The 25,825-nt window shown below is 42.5% G+C and overlaps 1 protein-coding gene and 1 long non-coding RNA gene across 9 annotated transcripts in view; one reads left to right on the top strand and one right to left on the bottom strand.

Moving 5' to 3' along the window:
* otofa (otoferlin a) overlaps positions 1 to 25,825 on the bottom strand; it is a 565,861-nt gene that overhangs the window by 468,271 nt on the left and 71,765 nt on the right. The gene's annotated exons all lie outside the window — the stretch shown is intronic.
* Positions 1 to 25,825, top strand: part of LOC120525742 — a 42,617-nt gene that overhangs the window by 7,105 nt on the left and 9,687 nt on the right. The window contains exon 2 of the long non-coding RNA XR_005633002.1: positions 15,182 to 15,624. This is a non-coding gene — a long non-coding RNA (uncharacterized LOC120525742). The remainder of the gene's footprint in view (positions 1 to 15,181; positions 15,625 to 25,825) is intronic.

The following is a 25,825-nucleotide window of genomic DNA, read 5'->3' as shown; positions in this document are numbered from 1 at the left end:
AAAAAGAAATCCTCCGGATATCTATACTGATATAGACTGGGTAATGTGTTAGGAGCGAAAGGATGCCACATCGTTTGATGGAAATGAAAATGATCAACCTACAGAGCCCTGAATTCAAAGACGCCCCAAAAATCAGAGTGAAAAAATTATGTGGCAGGCTAGTCCATTTTGCCAAAATTTAATTGCAGCAACTCAAAATTGTACGCAGCACTTTGTATGGCCCCTGTGTTCTTGTATATATGCCTGACAACATCGGTGCATGCTTCTAATGAGATGACAGATGGTGTTGTGGGGGATCTCCTCCCAGATCTGGACCAGGGCATCACTGAGCTCCTGGACAGTCTGAGGTGCAACCTGGTGGCATTGGATGGACCAAAACATAATGTCCCAGAGGTGTTCTATTGGATTTAGGTCAGGAAAGTGTGGTGGCCAGTCAATGGTATCAATTCCTTCATCCTCCAGGAACTGCCTGCATACTCTCACCACATGAGGCCAGGAATTATCGTGCACCAAGATGCCACTGTACCAGCATAGGGTCTGACAATGGGTCCAAGGATTTCATCCTGATACCTAATGGCAGCCAAGGTGCCTTTGTCAAGCCTGTAGCGGTCTGTGTGACCCTCCATGGATATGCCTCCCCAGACAATCATTAACCCACCACCAAACTGCTCATGCTGAATGATGTTTCAGGCAGCATAATGTTCTCCATGGCTTCTCCAGACCCTTTCACTTCTGTCACGTGCTCAGGGTGAACCTGCTCTCATCTGTTAAAAGCAGTGGTGCATCTGCCAATTCTGGTATTCTATGGCGAATGCCAATCGAGCTGCATGCTGCTGGGCAGTGAGCTCAGGGCCCATTAGAGGACATGGGGCCCTTGGGTCATCCTCATGAAGTCTTTCTGGTTGTTTGGTCAGAGACATTCACACCAGTGGCCTGCTGGAGGTCATTTTGTAGGGCTCTGGCAGTGCTCATCCTGTTCCTCCTTGCCCAAAGGAGCAGATACTGGTCCTGCTGATGGGTTATGGACCTTCTATGGCCCTCTCCAGCTCTCCTAGAGTAACTGCTTGTCTCCTAGAATCTCCTCCACGCCCTTGAGACTGTGCAGGGAGACACAGCAAACCTTCTGGCAAGGACACGTATTGATGTGCCATCCTGGAGAAGTTGGACTACCTGTGCAACCTCTGTAGGGTCCAGGTATCGCCTCATGCTACCAGTAGTGACACTGACTGTAGCCAAATGCAAAACTAGTAAAGAAACAGTCAGAAAAGATGAGGAGGGAAAAATGTCAGTGGCCTCCACCTGTTAAACCATTCCTGTTTTGGGGGTCATCTCATTGTTGCCCCTGAAGTGCATCTGCTGTTAATTTCATTAACACCACAGCAGCTGAAACTGATTAACAACCCCCTCTGCTACTTAACTGACCAGATTAATATCCCATAAGTTTCATTGACCTTATGCTATACTCTGATTAAAAAGTGTTCCTTTAATTCTTTTGTGCAGTATATTATATATATATACACACACATACAGTAGATAGATAGATAGATAGATAGATAGACACACACACACATACAAATATATATACATATATATGTACACATACACACACATTATATATACCTAATTATATTGACCTAATTAATTCAAAATAGCAATGAGTCCAGTAAAGCATATACCGATATTATATCAGGAGGATGAAAAATATTTTGGAACTTTAAATTGGAAGTTGGCAAAGGTCTTTTTAGGCGCGGCTTTACTGCCTGAACTCTATGTGCAAGCTCCAGAATTTTGTAAGCAAGAGTTACATTTTTGTGTGCATTTTTGTAAGTACAAACTATGTTTTGAGTGCTTTTTGACAGCGCAGCTTATATTTTAAGCACATGCTATGTGCGGGTTACATTTTGTAAGCGTAACTTACATTTTGAGGGCGCATGATTGACTTTACAAAGCATTCTGGTCAAGTAATTTTTGGTGTGATTCTTACACAGCAATACTGTCAAAATGATCTGAACGCTGGCGGACACGGAGAGAAACGAAAGACCTACAGTTCGTTGTTATAGTCAATGGGCGTAGTCATTGCTAACCAGACAATCTCAAGACACACCTCTTTCCCCAACTCCAAAGAGAAGACTCCAAACAGGAACGCTTGTCATTTGCACAAAGACTGCAAACTTAGTAAAAGCATCGATTTTTTCCGGCTGGTTTGCTGCCGGTGTCGAGTTAGGGCTCATTTATACTTCACACTCAGAACGCGTACGCGCCCGCATCATGGCTGCCACGCGTTCCCAGCGTTCATTTCACGCGTCCTCTGAGCAGGTCCTCAGAAATTAATGCGACGCGTGCGCGAGTTGCAGTACCAGCAAAAAGTCGGGGGGCACAGTGTGCTAAAAGTCGGAATGTGACGTCAGAGTCTCTGTTTACTATCTACATGTGACAGCAAGCCTTTATGGAGATCCTTCGGGGATCGAAGTGTGCACTTTGCTGTTTGATGAATGGCTCAAATACAGCGCTATACATTATGTTGAAGTTGCAAAAAAAAAAAAAAATAGACAGCACAAAAGATGGTGAGACTTTTAAAATGTATCGTGTCATTTATATATGTCTTTTTTACTTTTTAATTTTTGCAACTTAACAGCAACATAATGTATAGCGTTATATTTGAGCCACAGAAAAAAATAAAGGACACGGTGAAAACGTGTACTTTGTGATTAAAGTGGAAATTTCGGCTTTAATCTCGAAATTTCCACTTTAACCTCGTAGTTTATCATTAAAGCAGACGGTCGCAAACTTTATCCCAGTTTTTAATCGCTACGAGCTTCTTGGACCTGACAGCAGGTAAAGTAAAACAATAAAAATTAGATGGCACAAAAGATGGTATGTGAGACTTTTAAAATGTATCGTGTCTTTACGATCGGGAATATGCAACGCTTGAATATAAAAGCACCACGAATGCATCTGTATGTCGGCATTTTGCTTCAGCAGCGGAAAGCAGCAATAGATCGCCAAACAGAACAAATTAAATGTATGATATTCCAACTTTCTGCACATTTAGAATCTTTAGATTTATACTTGATATCACTTTCATGATGAAATGCATTAAAATGTGTGTTACATTTTACATATAATTTCGTTTAAATAATGAATACTGTTAATAAATACACACATGGGGGAATAATTACACACATGGGGGTGTCACGGTGGCGGAGCGATAGCACTGCTGTCTCGCAGGGAGTTATGTTGCTGGTATTCCACACTGTGCTCCGGGTTCCTTCCAAAGATATGCAGATTTGGGGATTTGGTGCCGCTAAAATGACGCTAGTGTTTGTGTGTGCTTGTATTCACCTTGCGATGAGCTGAGGCCTCGTCAAGGGACTGTTTCTCACTCGTGCCCAATGCTTCCTGGAATGGACACATACATCCCTGGATTTATGGATTTAATCAATAAACATCCTTTTCAGAGATATTGCTGTAAGGTGTTATCGGAATTTAATAGGTGTTTTAGGCAATTCACAACACACTTTAATGCATTTCATCATGAAAGTGATATCAAGTATAAATGTAAAGATTCTAAATGTGCAGAGAGTTGGACTATCATACATTTAATTTGTTCTGTGTGGCGATCTATTGCTGCTTTCCGCTGCTGTCAGGTCCAAGAAGCTCGTAGCGATTAAAAACTGGGATGACGTTTACGACGGTCTGCTTTAATGATAAAGTAAACTACGAGGTTAAAGTGGACATTTCGAGATTAAAGCCGAAATTTCCACTTTAATCACAAAATACACGTTTTCACCGTGTCCTTTATTTTTTTCTCAGTGGTTCAAATACTGTATAACGCTATACATTATGTTGTTGTTGTTAAGTTGCAAAAATAAAAAAATTAAAAGACGACACAAAAGATGATATGCGAGACTTTTAAAATGTATCGTGTCATTACGTTCGGGTACTATCTACATGTGACAGAAAGCCTCTATGCCGATCCTATGGGATGGATGCTTCGATGTGGTGAAGCAAAATGCCGACATACAGATGCATTCGTGGTGCTTTTATATTCAAGTGTCGCATATTCCCGATCGTAATGACACGATACATTTTAAAAGTCTCACATACCGTCTTTTGTGCCGTCTTTTCTCAACTTCACATCGTCAACATAATGTATAGCGCTGTATTTAAACCACTGAGAAAAAAATAAAAGACACGGTGAAAACGTGTATTTTGTGATCTAAGTGGAAATTTCGGCTTTAATCTCGAAATGTCCACTTTAACCTCGTAGTTTACTTTATTATTAAAACAGACCATCGTAAACATCATCCCAGTTTTTAATCGCTACGAGCTTCTTGGACCAGACAGCAGGTAAAGTAAAAAAAATAAAAAATAGACGGCACAAAAGATGGTATGTGAGACTTTTAAAATGTATCGTGTCATTAGGATCGTGAATATGTGACGCTTGAATATAAAAGCACCATGAATGCATCTGTTTGTCGGCATTTTGTTTTACCATTTTGAACCATTCATCAAACAGCAAAGCGCACACATCGATCCCCAAAGGATCTCCATAGAGGCTTGCTGTCACATGTAGATAGTAAACAGAGACTCTAACGTCACGTTCAGACTTTTAGCACACTGCGCCCCTCGACTTTTTGCTGGTACTAATTTCCGAGGACCTGCACAGAGGACGCGTGAAATGAACGCTGGGAACGCGTGGCAGCCATGATGCGGGCGCGTACGCGTTCTGAGCGTGAAGTATAATTCAGCCCATAAAGCCCATTCACTACTTATCAAATACCAAGTATTATCCATAATACCAACAATGGGTAAAAAAGCACAGCTGCACCAAACCACGATTGGACATGTGTTAGGCACTCCTCCATACCAAAATATGTTTACTCCTATATGTGCTATGGAGTTAATTACACTTGTTTAACTTTGATTCACAGGAGCCAGTGATTATCCTAGCAGCCTTGGTGGACAGAGTGCTAGTCCACCGCTGGGCACAATCATACAAAAGGATTGCAGTTGTGCAGTATATAGTTCAAATGTTTTAGTAGATGTGCATTGATTTTAAGGGAACAACATCTCCTTCACTTCTGTTATTAACACAATTCAAGTAATGACTTCAATATTCTTTAAACGAAATATGTAAAATAAGTTAATCATTAATCCACTAATGCATAGACGTGGACACATCATCAGTGTTGTTTCCTGGAGGATTTATATGGTGTTTTGGGTCTTACAACAGACATCCTCTCTGTGGCAGTTTGTAATGTGGGGTGCATTTGTTTAATTTCTTTGTGAATTGCTATATCTCCTGAGTGAAAGATGACGGCCAGATGAGAGTGTATGAAAGTGACTGATCTTTTTGCAAGCAGGTGACCTGAGGAGGAGGATTACAGCGCATGACCTGAGGCTTCTCTTTATTTGGTTGCTTTCAGTGTTTTCCAGGGACACAGCTCTGTGCTCCCCGCACACAGTTATTGGCACCAAATTAATATTCTTTTAGGCTTTTTTTTAATCTAATGTGATTGGACAATCATCAAAAAACTATTTAACGCTCATTTCCATGGTTCATATCTGACACCCGCCATTACCGTAACTACAGATGAGCAAGCATGACTTTAGGGGGATAATAACTTCAAAAAATTTGGTTATTTCTTTAATGAAGCACCCCTTCAGAAATCATTCACTTGAAGAAAAAAAGGAGATAAAGGAGCTTGGACCCGACCGACCTGACATAAGAATTTAGCAGCAGGCAATTGATCAAGGACAAGCTTACACACTGTCTTTTTGCAGCTCTTGTTATGACAAATGGAGTTGGCTAACTTGATGTGGTGTAAGTGATGCCTTTTTTTGCTTTCCCAGTTTGTTGTTTCAAAGTGTTCGTACTGAAGCATTGTGGAGAGTAATAGGGGTACAAGACTAAAAAACATCTTTCTGAAAAATGCAAGCAGCATTAAAAGTAGCCACAGTTATCTACAGTGGTGTTTTTTCAACCAGTGTACCACTGCACAGTGGTGCACCATGAGAGCTACTCAGGTGTGCCATGAAAATAATAGTGTAGTGCACCTGGTTCTGCATCTGAGAGAGAGAGACAAGCTCCACAGTGGTCGAGGCCTTTCTGAGGAGGACAGGACTACCTGGAGAACCTGGCATGAAAGTAGCTCCATGATTGCTATGTTGCAGGTTGCTATAGTTCAACTGCCTGGGTTTGTGGTCACCAGCGAGTCTCTCAGGACCAGATGGTAGTCAGAATAGGAGTTGACTCTGAGGCAGGCAGGGACATCTGCGAATGCTGATCTCAAAGCTGCTTTTTTACTGGCTTTTCCCACTCCTTTAAACAGATGAGCACATGTATGAGATGTAATGTGTTTGTGGTTAGTAAGATAGTGGTGTGCCTTGGGAATGTTTTGGGTTACAAAAAGTGTGCCACCAAAGAAAAAAGGCTGTGAATCACTGATCTAGACAAAAAGCATGAGGATAAATTGTTTCGTAGGCTTATTGAAATGACTAAATTTAATCAGACAGTAATTGAGAAATTTTCAGGCCTGATGAAAAGGACAGCAAAATTTATGCTCAAGGACTTGGACTTGTTCTGTGGCTGTAGTACAAGACAGGCTGGCGGGCGAGTTATGTTTCAAGATATGGGGGTCTGTGGATCTTACAATTTGAATTTGTGCCCAGGTCAGGTAGCCCTGTCAAACTTGCATAGGACTGGGCAGGTTAGCAGCAAGAGTAGAATAAAATTAGGGTAGGAATGACTATGTTAGTGTGGTAAATGATAAACTGTGATGTAAGAAAACTCAGAGGATTAGTGATTGTATGATGTGGATTTATGGAATACAATGGAAATGGCCAAGGACAGGGTACTCTATTAGCAGAGGCAGAGTAAGATTTGGATTGGATTTATGCTATGGATGAGTTAAAAGACAGACAGAAGTGCAGGTTATTGGAAGATTACAGAGGTGGGTGTGTGGATATTATGGTGTGGGTTTTGGTAGAATGGGGAACTGGGCAAGTTGGCAGAGGATTGGGCAATTTAGAGACAGGTGTAGTATACAATTTGGGTGGCAGGTATACCTGTTTCTTTCTACATCTATAAGATAAATTATGGGAAGAATAAGGGGCCTGTGAATCCCACAGACTCAAGTCAAGTCAAGTTGGGGAGCATGAACTGGTACAGTGTGTTGCCGCACCCACTACATGACGAAACAAATAGGGATCCCGGTTTGCATCCCCCTAGGCAGACGCATGGTCCAGTCCCACCCTCCGGAAATCTGCCGTGTGTTCTTGCTCCTACTCTGTTCAGTGCTTGTATGGACTGAGTGTTGGGCAAGATCGTGGGGTCCAGCGGCTTTGGGACATCTGTTGGTGAAGAAAGATTCACGGATCTTGATTTTGCTGATGATTTTGTGATCTTCACGGAGTCAATGGAGGCTCTGATCCCATAGACTGAAGTTCTGGAAACAGGAAAGGTGGCATCAGATTGGGCCACAGTGGAAAGGGTATAATATATTTTAGCCTGGATTTGTCCTATGGGCCTGGTACTGGACAGGCTAAGATGTGCATTGACACTATGAGGACCAGATAGATAGGCATGAAAGGCGTTGCATGATAGATAGACGTGAAAGGCATTATACACTATAATAGATAAGTGTTGCTTCAGTTTCTTCCCCACAAAAACTGCGCCCACACCCAAATTTTTTTCACCAGCCACCACTGCACCCTCTCCCTGGCAACCCGGCCTTTGTACAAGTGCTATTTTGCAGTCCCCGCACGTCACCCCTTTTCAGTCAGATCAATACCGATGCCTTCTCTGCAGTCTACACACTGTTATAGATGTCTCTTCTCCTACTTGTACCACTGATGCCCAGTGTTCTATAGGCTTTGGTGAGGGAATAGTCTGCACATTCCTGGCAACCCCCTTCCACTGGTGTACACCAGCTCCTCCACCATTTTCTATACTATGCATCCAGCAGTTCCTGGTATTTTTCCTTCTTCCTCTCATGTGTTTTTTCCATCCACTCCTCCCAAGGAACAATTAGTTCCAGAAGGATGAGCTGTTTTGTAACCTCAAAAACTAGGATGATGTCAGGTTTCAGAGTGGACTTGTGCTGGGATTTTCAGCTGCTTATCTAAGTCAACTGTCATCACCCAGTCTTGTGCCATATAGGAAAAGCCAAAAAATTGTTCTTGGTTCTTTCCATGGGCTGTGCACCCTCCTTATCAAAAACTGGCTGTAGCACTAGCATTCCTACTTTTGCTGATCTCCTTGGTGATTGCCTCAGTGATGATCTTGAGGATGTGGTCAATTCTCCAGCAAAAATACTCCTCACATAGTACTTTGGAGCAACTCCTCAGGATGTGCTCGAGGATGCCCAAGTTACTACCTTGCCTCATGCAAATAGTTTGGATGAGCTAGGGAGGACATTGACCACCCCCTGAATCAAGAACTTAATCCTCTGTGGGTCACTTTTTCAGATGTCCTGCCAGGTAACCTTCCACTCCATTACCTGTCTCCACTTCATCCAGATGCCCGGTTACAGCATTGCCTTGACTGTACTTGTTTGTTCTCTCTCACTGAAGCCCAAACCTCCTCCTACACCAGCCTTCATCTTTCCTTCTCGGTGGTGTTGTATTGGGTTAGTGGTGAGCTTCCGGCCCCTTCCTGTGCCATACTCCCAATAACAGCCTTGTGCTTCAGCCAAGTTTCTGCCTGCTGGATTGTTTCAGCTGCTTTCCACTTCTTCCCTGTCCTTACTACAATGCCTGGTCCAGATACTTTAGCATCCTTAGACTGCGAGTACTGCAGGTGTTCTTATACCCATGTAACAATGAATTTCTCCATGATAGAGCTAAATGGGAGCCTAAGCTTGCTGCTGTTCCCATACAGCCTTTTACTGCTCAAGCTATGTGGCATGCCATGCATAAGTAGATGCTTACCTTACACTCAAAACCTTCTACTACAGTCATGGGGAATTTGTAAATGAGCCGCAGCCAAGGGATCCTTGGGAGAATGACATGCTGTTAAACCAAGTCCTTGAACTTCCCAAGGAGCCCCTACTTGTCCACAGTTGTTAGGCATCCCTCTGGATCAGCAGTGGTGGTTTTGATGGAGTTATTGTCTTTCAGGCTGCAAATGGAGATCTTCCTGAGATTATTCCTTGTTTTTTGGTGACAAATACGATCAGGGCATCTCCCATCCTGAAGCAATCATTGTCAATCACTTTCCCTTTCTTCAATATTTCAGTGGTTTAAAATTCACGTTCGCCCACAATATAAGTCTCTCCAAACCCTAAAGGGTACACCTGGCTCCAGGCACTGTTGTTCTTGTGAACATGAGATCAACCAAGCCTCACCCCAGACTTGCTTAAGGGACCTTTTGCACTAGGCCTCTGCTGACATACTGTATTCATATTCAATGCCAGCATGAAAAGGGTCAAAGAGAGTACACCTGGTGATAATTCCTTCTTCAAGCTGGTGCCAGTCAGAAGTCAGGGTGCAAGTAGAGACTCTCAAGTTGAACTTGCTGTAATAGTCAGAATTAGATCTTACACTTTCTGTGGCACATGGTACTTCTCCAGCACCAACTCAACCAGCCTGCGAGGTACTGGGCCATATGTGTTGGTTAGATTGAACCAAAGTAATGCTAGGTTCGCTCTACCTTCTCTTGTCTCCCTGATAAATTAAGACACTACACCAAAGTGTTCCAGGCACCAGGGAATCCCCAGAATGCCTTCTTTTTGTACCAACATGTCAATGTAATTATTATTCAACTGGAAATTGGAAAGTCTCTTAGCCACAATGCTAAAGAAAGTCTTACTTTCCACGCTTAATAAAGAGATGACCTGAAACTTGGTCAGTATTCTATGAGTTCTCTTCTGAACTCCATGTCTGGGCAATTTTACCCCTCCTTTAAATCACGTTTAGGGACCTCCAGAGCTGATGAAGCAGCTTAAGGCACTCTTGTAAACTCTGTATGGCACACCACTTGAGCCAGGTGCTGAACTATATCTTGCTCTCCTAACCGCTTCCTCCACTTTGCTCAGACATGGCTTCTTCAGATTCTGATGTTGGCTCTGGTGAAGTTATAAGTGCCCTGCACAGGTCTAAAGGCTGGTCCCTCCTGTTGTTGCTGTAGGTGTGCTTAAGGTATCATTAATCACACCTCTCGAGCAGGTCAATCTATCCAACTTATTCTGACCAAGGAGCGGATTGGTCATATTATTGGGGTTGGCGAGGAATGCCACTCTCTTCCTTGCCTTGTCTCTTGTCCTCTTGAGTGACTTTAGCTCCTCCCTGAGATGCTGGAGTCTAACTCCCCAGTGGTTTGGAGAATAGGTTGCTGGTGTTGATTTGGCAGCTTTGTGCCAAATCTCTCTGTTGCAATGCTCACTATGATGGTGGCCATAGTCTTCAGTTGGTGGTCTATGTCTCCCTTAGTGGTCCTTTCTAGGATCTGGTCTATGACCTCATCAAACTGCCTCCACACCACTTTCTTGGAAGATTGGGGCCATTAATTCCTAGGCTTAGCTAGTGAAGCACTGGCATCTGGAGTGGGCTTGGCTGGTAGGACACATCCATCTTGAATAGATAGCAACTTGTTGGCTTTGTGCATTGGCAATGGTTAATGACTTTTGATGGCCCTGTGCACTGCTGCCAGACAGATTGTCAGTAACTTGTTGGAAGTAGGTTTAGGTGACACACAGAGGCTTCAGGCACTATGATTTGTCCCTGGGCCTGACTCCTCCTGCATCTTACCAGAAATTACTTCTGAACACGGTTTCACCTGTTCCTCTATCAGGCATCACATTTTGGCGTGGTGTATCCTTACAGGTCTTGCCGCTTATGCAATGTATACTCAATGTTGTTCCATTGTCCTGTATTATTAGCCTTAGGCACCCCTGGGGATCTTTTCTTTGTGGAACCCGCTGCATGCTTGGGTTCTTCCTCTTGGGAAATGTGGTTCGGCTGCCACCCCACCCTACCCCTGTTGCCATCTCTCTGGCTGCCTGCTGTCTCTCCAGCTGTCACTGCCCTATTTGCAGTCGTTAGCCAGCTGATTCCTAGTAATCATTAATAGTACCAGTACGTTTTAGTTATGTAATCACTGATGCACAGACTTCGACACATCATCAATGTTGTTTCCTGGAGTGACCAGCAGAACACAAAATTTGATAACATTATTAATCTTGAGTGAAAAAATTTGACAAAATAAATAACAATAAAATTAGAAAACAGACAAGTAAAACATTTATCAATACACTAAATTACTCCAAAATTGGTCCAAAACAAATTGAGATTATGACAGTTGATATAAAAAGGACACAATTCAAGTATCTACCATAAAGTCTACCATGTGTAACTAATAAAAGAAGCATGAAAGAAAGATCGAGTAACACTTATCAAATATAAATGTATGAGTCAACCTGGTCTCAACCCAGGAAATCATGCTATAATTCCACAAGGAAGTAACCAAATATGTTTTTTAGAGGACAGCATGAAATATTATTTTAAAAAAGATTTTGATAAAGTTCCACATATGAGGCTAGCAATTAAACTAAAGATTGAGTGATCAAGATGCAGCAGATGGGTGCAAAATTGGCTGAAATACAGAAAGCCAAGAGTTATCAATTAAGGACATTTTGTTAAACAATTTATATAAAAAAGTGCCACTCAGAGATCAGAGCTGGGGCAGGTGCTATTTTGAATTTATATAAATGTTCTTGTAAGAGCTGTAACTAACAGCTTGTCTTGTCTACATATGACAATGACATAGGTTAAATGGCAGATATGCTAGAATGATCAGAATCATTAGAGACAAGCCTGACTAGAAGTCAGTTTAAGGCAGTTACCATGTGTGGTAGAGGAAAGTGAATGCAGTTGTAATAAGTAAGCTTCAAATATTATGTTTTGTGCCCTCCAGAAGAATCATATTAGACCCATCCATATGTATATAATTTACAAAAGTGATTAAGATGGCTAATACCCAGGTAGCAAGTTCATATGGGTTATGGGACCAATCAAATTGTGCACCCAAGGATCATATGGGGGCAATATGGGTTAGTACCCTTTTACTGATTCCCTGGTACCTGAGTGCTGGAAGCAAGTAAAAAAAACTGGACAATTTGAGGTTTTGGGGTGCAATGAAGCATACTACTAGAGCCACATCTGGAGTACTGTTCTCAGTTTTGGTCTTTATATTACAAAAAAGAAAGAGAAATTTCTGAGAAGAATGACTAGACATATTCTAGGACTATAGTGGATGTGCTGTGTGGAAGGATTAAAGTACATGAGTATTTTCAGTTTAAGTAAATTGAAACAGAGAAGAGACATAATGAAAGTGTTGAAATTAGAATAGTGGCTCATTGTAATGATTGGCATGGTTAATGTAAAATCATTGACAATGGTTAATGTAAAATCTGTTCCTCAGCTAGAATACATGAACATATATGCTAGAAAGGAACAAGAAATGCTTGGAATACATTACAAAAAAGTATTGTTTATAGTAAGACTCATAGGAATTTCAGATATAATATTAATAAGCTACATTGAGTGGAAAAGCCTGTCATTATTAGGATTTTTCTAATGGATGGGGTGAACTAGGCAGCCATATTTTGCTTGCAACAAATTGTTCTTTAGTTTAAATATTCCATCTTAAAACACTGTGACATTTTGCTGTTCTGTTACAATAATGCAAGATAATTTTCACTGATTATTTTCAAAGGAAGTGAAGGATCACATCTTTATATCATATACATGAAGAAATGTTTACAAGGAGGAATGTATTTTTTCTTTCTTTTACACTTTTAAAAAAACATCATTCCATTTTCTACCTTTTTTCATACAGCTGCTAACATTTATCAAGTGCAGCAGCCATTTTCAAACATAAATCAAAGTAGCCAATTAATGAAACACAAATATCTAAAACATAACTAATCATGGCTATTCCTAAGTTCCAGGTATCTTACTGGCTAAACACTTATGCAAGTAATGGGGTGGTAATAGAAATATACAACGTTTATAGAGTATCTGCCTGTATAGTTCAAAGGGAATCTGTTATTTCTTCATTATATTATCTATTCTACTCTTTACTATGTATACTGCTACCAGTAAACACACATAGCTATGATAAACATTATTTGTTTCAAAACGTAAAGACAACATGGCACCAATATCCATTTCATTACTGCTAGTTGTACACTTTCAAGAAAATATTATGTATCCACTCCTCTGGAATACCCATTTATCCATCCATTATCCATCCATCCATCCATCCATTATCCAACCCGCTATATCCTAACTACAGGGTCACAGGGGTCTGCTGGAGCCAATCCCAGCCAACACAGGGCACAAAGCAGGAAACAAACCCTGGGCAGTGCGCCAGCCCACCATAGGGCACACATACACCCACACACCAAGCACACACTAGGGACAATTTAGAATCGCCAATGCACCTAACCTGCACGTCTTTGGACTGTGGGAGGAAACCGGAGTACCCGCAAGAAACCCACGCAGACATGGAGAGAACATGCAAATTCCACACAGGGATAACCGAGGAAGCAAACCCAGGTCTCCTTACTGCGAGGTAGCAGTGCTACCACTGCGCCACTGTGCCGCCCATACCCATTTAGTTTCTAATAAATGTAAGATATGCAAATGTTTAGATATCTATATTTAAAAAACACTTTTAGAGCACTGTGATATATTGTACTTTGTGGTAAATATAACTTGGCTGCAAAAACATTTTTAAATTATCCATAGGTTACCAATTTTGTTCATTGCAATAAACTACACCTCAATTATAAATCACTGTCTTTAAACACTATGGAATAAATGTCAAACAATCCTACAGACAAAGGAATAATATCTAAATTATATCAAAACATACAAAATAGCACACCTGGTAAAACAGCTGCAGAGAAAGACTTTAAAATTTTAATATCACAAAAGGAAAGACATTATTCAAATAATACATTCTTCTTAAGCTTGTGTAAGATATGGACTATCAATTTCAAATTACACATCATTTACATTTGTCTAGACTCCATTAAAAGTACCATCAAATACCAGACTATCTTGATTTACTCAGATTAAACTTTTTCTATTATGTTGATGGAAACCTGCAAAACATTAATAGAATCTACTAATTAATTACCTTATTGAAATTATTTCAAACAGAAAACAGATTTTTATTGCACTGCTTGCTAAACAACCAGTCTTGATAGTGGGAAGAATCCTGTACCACTACTATTTCTTAATGCGTAACTGACATATGATATAAAATTGGCCAGCAACCTTTATTGAATAGGGATCAGTCTCTGACTGCAGAAAAGGGCTTTCCCTTTTGTTTAGTGTTTATGCCTATTTCACTTTTAGAGGAATGAACACTGTATGTCAAAAATGAAACAAATTCATTGATTAACATATAAATAAAACATGCAATTAGTGAAGAAGTAGAGGAAAATGAATATTTCTGAATTCAAAGACCTGTTGTTTGAAACAATTTGTATTAAAATGAAACAAAGTTTCTTTGCCATTCCAAACCCCTTCAGGGAAATGTCACAAGCTATTAATTAAGCTTGACAGAGAGTTGTTCAAAATGAAACTTCTGACCTACTATATAGTGTTTAAAAAAAGTTCATTATATACTGTATGTTATACTACCTAATGGATTTTGACTGATGCCATTTGCCAATGAACGTTTGAACATTTATATCATTCTGTTAAGAAGCTTGCTATCCTTAAAGGACTAAAGTATAAAATCAGTTTTAGAGCAATGTGATACAATGTCCTTTGTAATAAATATAACTTGCTGTTCACAAACTAGTTGGAATTCACAAGCAACTGTTCCAGGCTTGCTGTTTTTATAGGCTCCCCTGCAGCTGTCTATGAAGATGCTCATTTGCATTATGAAATGCCAGCTTGTACTGTTGGTGACCTGGCTGATGCAACTTTTCAGCTGTTTTATTTATATATATATATATATATATATATATATATATATATATATATATATATATATATATATATATATATATATATATATATATATATATATATATATATATATATATATATTGTCAAACACATGCACATGGGAGACAGTTAAAAGGCTTGAATGAGAGTAATTCCATGCCAGACCAGAGGAGGGCAGAGTACATTAACCCTTTCTCTTTTTTTCCTGCAGACCAGTCATGGAAAATCCCGCCTGGCCCCAAAGAAGTCACTTCTGGCTCTGGACCTGGAGTTGTCACTTCCAGTTCTGGGCCTGAAGACATCACTTCTGGTTCCAGCCCTGATGACCTCATTTCCTCTGCATAACTTTAAAGCCTCCATTTTGTCACCTATACATAAGTTCCATCTTGAACTCAGTTGAAATTTGTTTTTCTTTGACTGACCAGCAGCAAAACACAATATATGGAGTTGCTACCCCCAAACCTTTTTTGAATTTATCATTCGTTTTGTTCTGACACTGGCGTAGTTGGCAAGATGATGGACTCCCAGATGTTCCTGAAGCAGGACCTGAAACAATACATGGAAGGACCAACATCCACAAATAACCAAAGGGAATGTGTCCTCACCACCAAGGCAGAGCCCTTGGTGAAATGTGGGGGTGCCCCAGACCAGCAGGTGAGAGTAATAAGACGGTGGCGATTTGACCCTGAGTGGCCAAACTACTTGCAGGCATTTTCAATATGGGCTAAGGCAGGGTGCTGGCTAAGGCCAGAGGAAAACAACGGCTGTCAAGTAGTGGAACATTTTGCTTGCTACTTGTTCCTAAATGGCCTTCCTGAGCATATTGCAAAGCTGGACAGGGACCAATAATATACAAACATGCTTAAGCTAATGGAGCTCCTCAAAACACTTTGGGTGGCTTTGCAATCTGAGTGGACAGAACCATCCCTTAGTCAAACCCAGACAGAATCTGTCCCGACTTATTGGTCTGGCTGTCACTTTCCAGAGCAAGCACCTAAGTCACTGGATTTCCGGCTGCATTTGCTTCTTGGTAACAAAGGGAAGTGCAGGGAGATTGAGGAAGAAAGGTGTTGTGCACTTACAAATCCCTTAGCCTCTCCATATAAAGGAGTAGTATTTGTCAGTGGCCACAAAACCACAGCCTTGTTTGATTGCAGCAGTAACATTTCCATTGTTGCTCGCCAATTAGTGTTGCCATGACAGTGGATCAAGGGAGAGACCTGCATTCATGGGGAAACCTGCTGGTACAGGTCTGCCTCATGATTCTTCAGTTACGAGGGATTGCTAAAGAATCTGACTGCAGCGATCCTTCCAAATCCTCCGTACCCGGTGATCCTGGGGCAAGACTGGTCTAAAAGTAAAAGTGGTTCAGGGAGTTACACTTCAAAACCAATTTTGGGCCTAGTAATGGACAGAAAAAATACATTCCTAGCTGCCTCCACACCGTGTAAACAGCCAGCGGAGAGAATATGACAAGGCAAACCGTGAACCATTGTGCAATGAAATGTCATCACCAGTCACATCAGTGGTGCGGGAAGAAACCACGCCCCTTGAGGTCAGCACGGATTCTTTCTTCCAGTTACATTTTCAATTTAGAGAAACCCTGGCTTCATTTTAAAGGAAACAATGGAATGATGTTTCCCTTAAATTTGCAAAAAATGTAGTCATACTTGTCAGTGGCCAATGCAGGCATCATCCTATGCCTCAGCGCCCTCACTTTGTCTTAGAAAAAGGACCTTTTGTATCAAATAGCAGAGCATGAGGGGGAGGTGCGGAAGCGGTTAGTCCTGCAGACCTTTGGGCAGCAGGTCTGTGAATTAGCACATGCCCACCTCCTAGGAGGGCATTTGGGCACTGAAAAGAATCTGGAGCAGATTAAGCTCCGATTTTATTGGCCCTGAATTAATGAGGAGGTTCAACGCTTTTGCATATCCTGTCTGGAGTGTTAATTGCGTCAGATCCTAGGAGAGACCGTAGTCCTCTAGTTCCTATTCCCCTTATTGATGTCCCTTTTGAAAGAATCTGGGTTGACCTAGTAGGACCCTTAGAACCCTCAGCCAGAGGACACCAATTTATCTTAGTCCTAGTTGATTATGCTACCTGATTCCCCGAAGCTGTTCCTTTGTGCACAGCCTCTTCTAAAGCCATCGGCATTGGTAGAGGTCTTTGCGCAATGCGCCATCCCTAAATAAGTCCTATAAGCACTCTCCTCCACAAATATCTATACTAATAAAAGGCTAAGCCCTCACTGACTGACTGACTGACTGACTGATCAGTAATTCTCCAACTTCCCGTGTAGGTAGAAGGCTGAAATTTGGCAGGCTCATTCCTTAAAGCTTACTTACAAAAGTTAGGCAGGTTTCATTTCGAAATTCTATGCGTAACGGTCATAACTGGAACCTACTTACTTACATATATACGGCCATAGCCTGCAGCTCGGTTGCCGTGTGAGGCGGAGTTGCATCCCTCATCATCATGCCTCCCACGTAATTGAGTGCCTGCCCATATAAGGCTGTCTGTCAGCAGCAATCCAATAGACAAGCTGCCGCTAAATATTCACGGGTGAAGGACTGTGCTTATGCAAACGAAGATGAGATGGTTAGGGATGGACTAGTGTTTGGCACAAACTCAGCGAAAGTGTGAGAGAAACTTTTAAGTGCCGGGTCTTAGATAACATTAAATAAAGCCATGGACATCACAAGATCACACAAGATAGCACAAGCACAGCTGAGAACCTTCGATGCATGTACTCCGAGCGGCTCATGTGAACTGACTGTGAACGCGGTACGCAGAGAACAAAGAAGAGCTCCAAAGAGCGCTGAACAAAAAACACATTACACAATTGAGAAGGCAGCAAAAGAATATGAAGAGAGTGACGCATACAAGCATATTCATAAGTGCAGCTACTGCGGAAACAAAGCACGGTGTAAACCTTAACTTTAAATTAAGTTCATAGACACGCTGCCGCTGGCGTTTTTCATGCCTACAACGAATACGATATTCGCAAGATACAAGTTTAATGAGAAGACGCAGGGTATAAACGAGACTTTGGATCTTTTTGTAACGGAGTTAAAATTTCTGTAACGGAGTTAAAATTGCTGGTGAAGGACTGTGCTTATGCAAATGAATAGGAAAGCAAGGTGTAAAGCTTAACTTTAAATTAAGTTCATGAATACATATTAAATAATTCCAAATAGTCTGTCCACTTCCTTTCATAGCTTTTCCGATGGTTGTGCTGCTTCCAGGCATATATTTTCGTATTAAAGCATTTAACCAATCGCATTTCAGCCATCATTTGGTTGCCAGGAAGAGGGGCTTTCACAGTCCGTTCTGCAGGCCCTCTTAACACAGAATAAATGTCGACTAACCTGTTGCTTCAACCAATCAGATTTTGAGTTGGTGTCAGTACGGCCCTCTAGGAGGCGTACGGCGACGTCACCGCATTCAGATCCATTGATTGGATAGAAGCTGAAGGTTCGACTTTTCGCATTAGCTACGATGGCGATAGAAAGGGACTTTTTGATGGAACTGAGGCGCATGGATAATTCGTACGACAGAGTGATTGAAATGTTTTTGAGGAAAGAGAGGAGGATGGATTTTGTTTACAAATAATCCAAATTTTTGGTGAGTAAAATGTTGCGATGTTCCTAAATAATATTGCAAGTTTCTGAGTTATTATTGATGTTTTTTATGTGTGTCGCGGCTGTGGCTGCAGTAGAAAGGAACTTGTTCACCCCTGGTTTGTCTATTCAATAAAGACATTTATTGTGTCTACAGGAGTTATCGATCTGCGATGCAGCAGCTATTTATACTGTATTTCTGCATATTAAGATAGTTTTTATAACCATAAATTAGTTTGTGAGGGGCGGGTTGATTCAGACGGAGCAGTACTGAAGGCCTAGGTGTGAGATGCATGGTCCGCCAATGGACCAGATGATATGTAGATTTAATGAACATTACAACCCGAAAATAAACAAAACTGTAGAGAGGCCTATGATTAAATGAATGGTAAAAAAATAAGAGCGAAGCGATGGTGACTTATTGAGGCAGGCAGCCGAGACCACAATAGCACGGGGCTCGATGTAGTGCGCGTTAAGTCGATCTAAAATGCGCACTCAGATTCGAAAAAATATATCTTTTCAAGTTCTATTTGAATATAAGTAGATTCTATTTAGTCGACAGAAATATATTTGGTAGGAATGTAAGTTGAATTTAGTCTTTACATTTCTATGGTGAAGAAAAATTTATGCAATGATGACTAAATTTAACTTACATTCCTACCAAAGATATTTCTGTTGACTAAATAAAAATTACTTATATTTAAAATTTAAATAGAACTTGAACAGATATGATAATTCATAATGCCCACTCAGCACTACGTGCACGTAAGAGCGGAAGTCATCCGTTTTAACAAGCAGCGTATTGCACTGATACGAAATAGCCTGCCCATTTAATTTTTAAGTAATGGATAGATAATGAAAAACATTATTTGTACAAAATCTTAATTTTTTCTTCCTCGATGGATTCTGGCCCATGCTCTCAGCAAAGGGCTGCTATCACCCCATATATATATATATATATATATATATATATATATATATATATATATATATATATATATATATATATATATATATATACTATATATATATATATAAACTGCTCAAAAAATTAAAGGAACACTTTGAAAACACATCAGATCTCAATGGGAAAAAGAAATCCTCCTGGATATCTATACTGATATAGACTGGGTAATGTGTTAGGAACGAAAGGATGCCACATCGTTTGATGGAAATGAAAATGATCAACCTACAGAGCCCTGAATTCAAAGGCGCCCCAAAATCAGAGTGAAAAATTATGTGGCAGTCTAGTCCATTTTGCCAAAATTTAATTGCAGCAACTCAAAATTATGCAGCACTTTGTATTGCCCTGTGTTCTTGTATACATACCTGACAACATCGGTGCATGCTTCTAATGAGATGACAGATGGTGTTGTGGGGGATCTCCTCCCAGATCTGGACCAGGGCATCACTGAGCTCCTGGACAGTTTGAGGTGCAACCTGGTGGCATTGGATGGACCAAAACATAATGTCCCAGAGGTGTTCTATTGGATTTAGGTCAGGAAAGTGTGGTGGCCAGTCAATGGTATCAATTCCTTCATCCTCCAGGAACTGCCTGCATACTCTCACCACATGAGGCAAGGAATTGTCGTTCACCAGGAGCCACTATACCAGCATAGGGTCTGACAATGGGTCCAAGGATTTCATCCTGATACCTAATGGCAGCCAAGGTGCCTTTGTCAAGCCTGTAGCGGTCTGTGTGACCCTCCATGGATATGCCTCTCCAGACAATCATTAACCCACCACCAAACTGCTCATGCTGAATGATGTTTCAGGCAGCATAATGTTCTCCATGGCTTCTCCAGACTCTTTCACTTCTGTCACGTGCTCAGGGTGAACCTGCTCTCATCTGTAAAAAGCACAGGGCACCAGTGGTGCTTTTGCCAATTCTGGTATTCTATGGCGAATGCAAATCGAGCTGCATGCTGCTGGGCAGTGAGCTCAGGGCCCATTAGAGGACATGGGGCCCTTGGGTCATCCTCATGAAGTCTTTCTGGTTGTTTGGTCAGAGACATTCACACCAGTGGCCTGCTGGAGGTCATTTTGTAGGGCTCTGGCAGTGCTCATCCTGTTCCTCCTTGCCCAAAGGAGCAAATACTGGTCCTGCTGATGGGTTATGGACCTTCTATGGCCCTCTCCAGCTCTCCTAGAGTAACTGCTTGTCTCCTAGAATCTCCTCCATGCCCTTGAGACTGTGCAGGAGACACAGCAAACCTTCTGGCAATGACACATATTGATGTGCCATCCTGGAGAAGTTGGACTACCTGTGCAACCTCTGTAGGGTCCAGGTATCGCCTCATGCTACCAGTAGTGACACTGACTGTAGCCAAATGCAAAACTAGTGAAGAAACAGTCAGAAAAGAGGAGGAGGGAAAAATGTCAGTGGCCTCCACCTGTTAGACCATTCCTGTTTTGGGGGTCATCTCATTGTTGCCCCTCTAGTGCATCTGTTGTTAATTTCATTAACACCACAGCAGCTGAAACTGATTAACAACCCCCTCTGCTACTTAACTGACCAGATTAATATCCCATAAGTTTCATTGATTTTATGCTATACTCTGATTAAAAAAAAAAGTGTTCCTTTAATTCTTTTCAGCAGTATATATATATATATATATATATATATATATATGTGTGTGCGGGTATTTTGCTAGTACTGTATATAGTAGATCCCCAATATTCATTGATTCAGTTGTTTGCAACTGGCCATGGCCAGAAAATATAAAATGGATAAATTCCAGAAAAAACGTTTATCACAATCCATATACAGCGCATGACAGAAGCCCAGCGAGTGGGGTGTGCCTGTGTGTCTGAGATCATTTTCACCACAATGACGCAACGAGTACAGCATTAGCTTCTACCCTTCTCTCTCTCTCTCTCTGGATTCTTTGCTACATCACTAAGGGGTGTTGTGAAAATAACCCTGCATTTTCCTTAATAATGGCCCCAAAGCTCCAATTTACAAGTAATGATGCTGGTGGGTTTTCAAGGCCCAAGAGAATACATAAAGTGCTTCCCACCAGTGAAAACAACAAAGAAAGGAGAAGCCAGTGATACCCACAATAGGCCGAATTCTTTTTAGATTGATAGATAGATAGAAAAGAAATAAATGTAAAAATGTAATGTAAAAGTGTGTTTAAACTATATGTGTGTGCAAGACATTTTTCAGCAATCCATTGTCCCTTGAGGGTTTAGCTAAAACATCAGTATAACGTTCATTGGAGAGAGAGAGAGAGAGAGAGAGAGAGAGAGAGAGAGAGAGAGAGAGAGAGAGAGAGAGAGAGAGAGAGAGAGAACAAGTATAATAATATACAATGTATTTTATTATTATTTAATGTTGATCATTTCTTATCGTGTGTAATTTATCATTTAGACTTTATCATAGGTTTGTATATATTACCACTATCTGCAGAAGGTCTTGGAATGTATCACCTGGGTTCTACTGACTATCCATCCATCCATCCTCTTCCGCTAATCCGAGATTGGGCATCTCTGCTCAAGCTGCTGCCCCCGTGACCCAGACTTCCCTCTCCTCAGCCTCTTCTTCTAGCTCTTCCGGGGGAATCCCGAGGCATTCCCAGGCCAGCCGGGAGACATAGTCCTTCCAGTGTGTCCTGGGTCATCTCCTGGGCCTCCTCCTAGTTGGACGTGCCCGGAACACCTCACCAGGGAGGCATCCACGAGGCATCCTGATCAGTTGCCCGAGCCATCTCATCTGACTCCTCTCGATGCGGAGCAGTGGCTCTACTCTGAGCCCCTTCAAAATGACTGAGCTTCTCACCTTATCTTTAAGGGAAAGCCAAGACACCCTGCGGAGGAAACTCATTTCAGCCACTTGTATTCGCGATCTCGTTGTTTCTGTCATTACCCATAACTCATGACCATAGGTGAGGGTAGGAACATAGATCGACTGGTAAATTGAAAGCTTTGCCTTGCAGCTCAGCTCCTTTATCACCACGACAGACCGATGCAGAGCCCGCATCACTGTGGACGATGCACCGATCCGCCTGTCGATCTCACACTCCATTCTTCCCTCACTCGTGAACAAGACCCCAAGATACTTGAACTCCTCCACTTGGGGCAGGATCTCACTACCAACCCTGAGAGGGCACTCCACCCTTTTTCGGCTGAGGACCATGGTCTCGGATTTGGAGGTGTTGATTCCCATTCCAGCCGCTTTACACTCAGCTGAGAACTGATTCAGAGAGAGCTGAAGATCATGGCCCGATGAAGCAAACAGGACAACATCATCTGCAAAAAGCAGTGACCCAATCCTGAGTCCACCAAACCGGACCCCCTCAACGTCCTGGCTGTGCCTAAAAATTCTGTCCATAAAAGTTATGAACAGAATCGGCGACAAAGGGCAGCCCTGGTGGAGTCCAACTCTCACTGGAAACAGGTTCAACATACTGCCAGCAATGCGGACCAAGCTCTGACACTGGTTGTACAGGGACTGAACAGCCCTTATCAGGGGTTCCGGTACCCCATAGTCCCGGAGCACCCACTACAGGATTCCCCGAGGGACATGGTCGAACATCTTTTCCAAGTCAACAAAACAAATGTAGACTGATTGGGCAAACTCCCATGCACCCTCCAGGACTCTGCTAAGGGTGTAGAGCTGGTCCACTGTTTCACAACCAGGACAAAAACCACACTGTTCCTCCTGAATCTGAGGTTCGACTATCCAACGGACCGTCCTCTCCAGGACCCCCGAATAGACTTTTCCAGCGAGGCTGAGGAGTGTGATCCTTCTATAGTTGGAACACACCCTCTGGTCCCCATTCTTAAAGAGGGGGACCACCACCCCGGTCTGCCAATCCAGAGGCATTGTCCCCGATGTCCATGCAATGTTGCAGAGGCGTGTCAATCAACACAGTCCTACAACATCCAGAGCCTTGAGGAACTCCAGGCGTATCTGATCCACCACCGGGGCCCTTCCACCAAGAAGTTTTTTGACCAGCTCGGTGACCTCAGTCCCAGAGATTGGGGAGCCCACCTCCGAGTCCCCAGGCTCTGCTTCCTCATTGGAAGGCATGTTAGTGGGATTGAGGAGGTCTTCGAAGTACTCCCCCAACCGACCCACAATGTCTCGAGTCGAGGTCAGCAGGGCACCATCCCCACCATATACAGTGTTGGCACTGCACTGCTTCCCCTTCCTGAGATACCAGATGGTGGACCAGAATCTCCTCAAAGCCGTCCAAAAGTCGTTCTCCATGGCCTCCCCAAACTCCTCCCATGCCCGAGTTTTTGCTTCAGCAACCACCAAAGCCACATACCGCTTGGCCTGCTGGTACCTAATAGCTGCCTCCAGAGTCCCACAGGAAAAAAGGGTCCTGTAGGACTCATTCTTCAACTTGACAGCATCCCTCACCGCCAGTGTCCACCAACAGGTTTTGGAGATTGCCGCCACGGCAGGCACCGACCACCTTACGGCCACAGCTCCAGTCAGCCACCTCAACAATAGAGGCACAGAACATGGCCCATTCTTACTCAATGTCCCCCACCTCCCTCGGGAAGTGGTCGAAGTTCTGCCAGAGGTGGGAGTTAAAGCTACTTCTGACAGGGGACTCTGCCAGATGTTCCCAGCAGACCCTCACAATACATCTGGGTCTACCAGGCCTGACCGACATCCTCCCCCACCATAAAAGCCAACTCACTACCAGGTGGTGATCAGTTGACAGCTCCGCCCCTCTCTTCACCCAAGTGTCCAAGTCATGTGGCCACAAGTCTGACAACACGATCACAAAGTCTATCATCGAACTGAGGCCTAGGGTGTCCTGGTGCCAAATGCACATATGAACACCCCTATGCTTGAACATGGTGTTCATTATCAACTATCCGTGACGAGTACAGAAGTCCAATAACAAAACACCACTGGGGTTCAGATCGGGGGGGGGCCATTCATCTCAATTATGCCCTTCCAGGTCTCACTGTTATTTCCCATATGAGCATTAAAGTCTCCCAGCAGAACGAGGGAGTCCCCAGAAGGTATGCCCTCTAGCACCCCCTCCAGGAACTCCAAAAAGGGTTGTACTCCAGGCTGCTGTTTGGCGCATATTCACAAACAGTTAGGACCTGCCACCCACCCGAAGGCAGAGGGAGGCTACCCTCTCGTCCACCAGGGTAAGCCCCAATGAACAGGCTCCAAGTCGGGGGGCAAAAAGTGTGCCCACACCCGCTTGTCGTCTCTTACTGGGGCAACTCCAGAGTGGTAGAGTCCAGCCCCTCTCAAGGAGATTGGTTCCAGAGTCCAAGCTGTGCATCAAAGTGAGCCCGACCATATCTAGCTGGAAACTCTCAACCTCGCACACTAGCTCAGGCTCCTTCCCCTTCAGAGAAGTGGCATTCCACGTCTCAAGAGCCAGCTTCTGTAGCCGAGGATCGGATCGCCAAGGTCCCCGCCTTCGGACACCACCAAACTCACACTGCACCCAACCTCCTTGGCCCCTCCCATAGGTGGTGAGCCCATGGGAAGTCTACTGAATATATATCTTAAAATACTGGCTACTGTACAGATATGCCAACTTTATCAGAGACCTTTGCTTAAACAGATATATATGTGTGTAAATGAATGTAATGAGCACTTCACTGAAAACCTCTTCTTTATGAGTGAATTATTTACAAAGTCTTTCAATCTTTATATTTAATACTAAACCACAGGCAGGCTTTGAGTATTCTCAAAGGTGAGGAAATGCATTACAAACTACACCAAGTATGTACAAATAATATCATTATGCTAAAGACCAAGGACCATGGGTGCAATTGGGAATTTATTGTCACAATCAATCTGGAACTTTTCATCATGTTCCACAAACCATTCCTGAGCAATTCATGCAGTGTGGCAGGCAATTTATCCTGCTAAAAGATGCCACTTCCTTCAGGGAGTACCATTGCCATAAAGGGCATTTAGGTGGGACATATGTATCGAATTGACATGTATGCCTGGACATACTATTTCCCAACACAAAAATTCCCAAAACATCATACTTGCTCCACCAACTTATCTTCTCACAGGGCATCCTAATGCCATGTTCTCCCCAGGTAAATGACACACACATGCACCCTGCTGTCCACATAAGGCAGCAGAAAATGGGATTCATTGGACAATGCAAACTTCCTCCATTGATCCAAGGATCTATTCCAACACCACTGTGTGACCATTGTAGACAATCTTTATATGATGCACAGGGGTTACCATGGACACTCCAAATGACTTGCAGCTATGATTGCATAGT

This window comes from Polypterus senegalus, chromosome 3 (assembly GCF_016835505.1).
Source record: "Polypterus senegalus isolate Bchr_013 chromosome 3, ASM1683550v1, whole genome shotgun sequence".
NCBI classification, from domain to species: domain Eukaryota; kingdom Metazoa; phylum Chordata; class Cladistia; order Polypteriformes; family Polypteridae; genus Polypterus; species Polypterus senegalus.
Note: the sequence above shows the minus strand (reverse complement) of the source record. Positions and strands in the feature narration are given on the sequence as shown.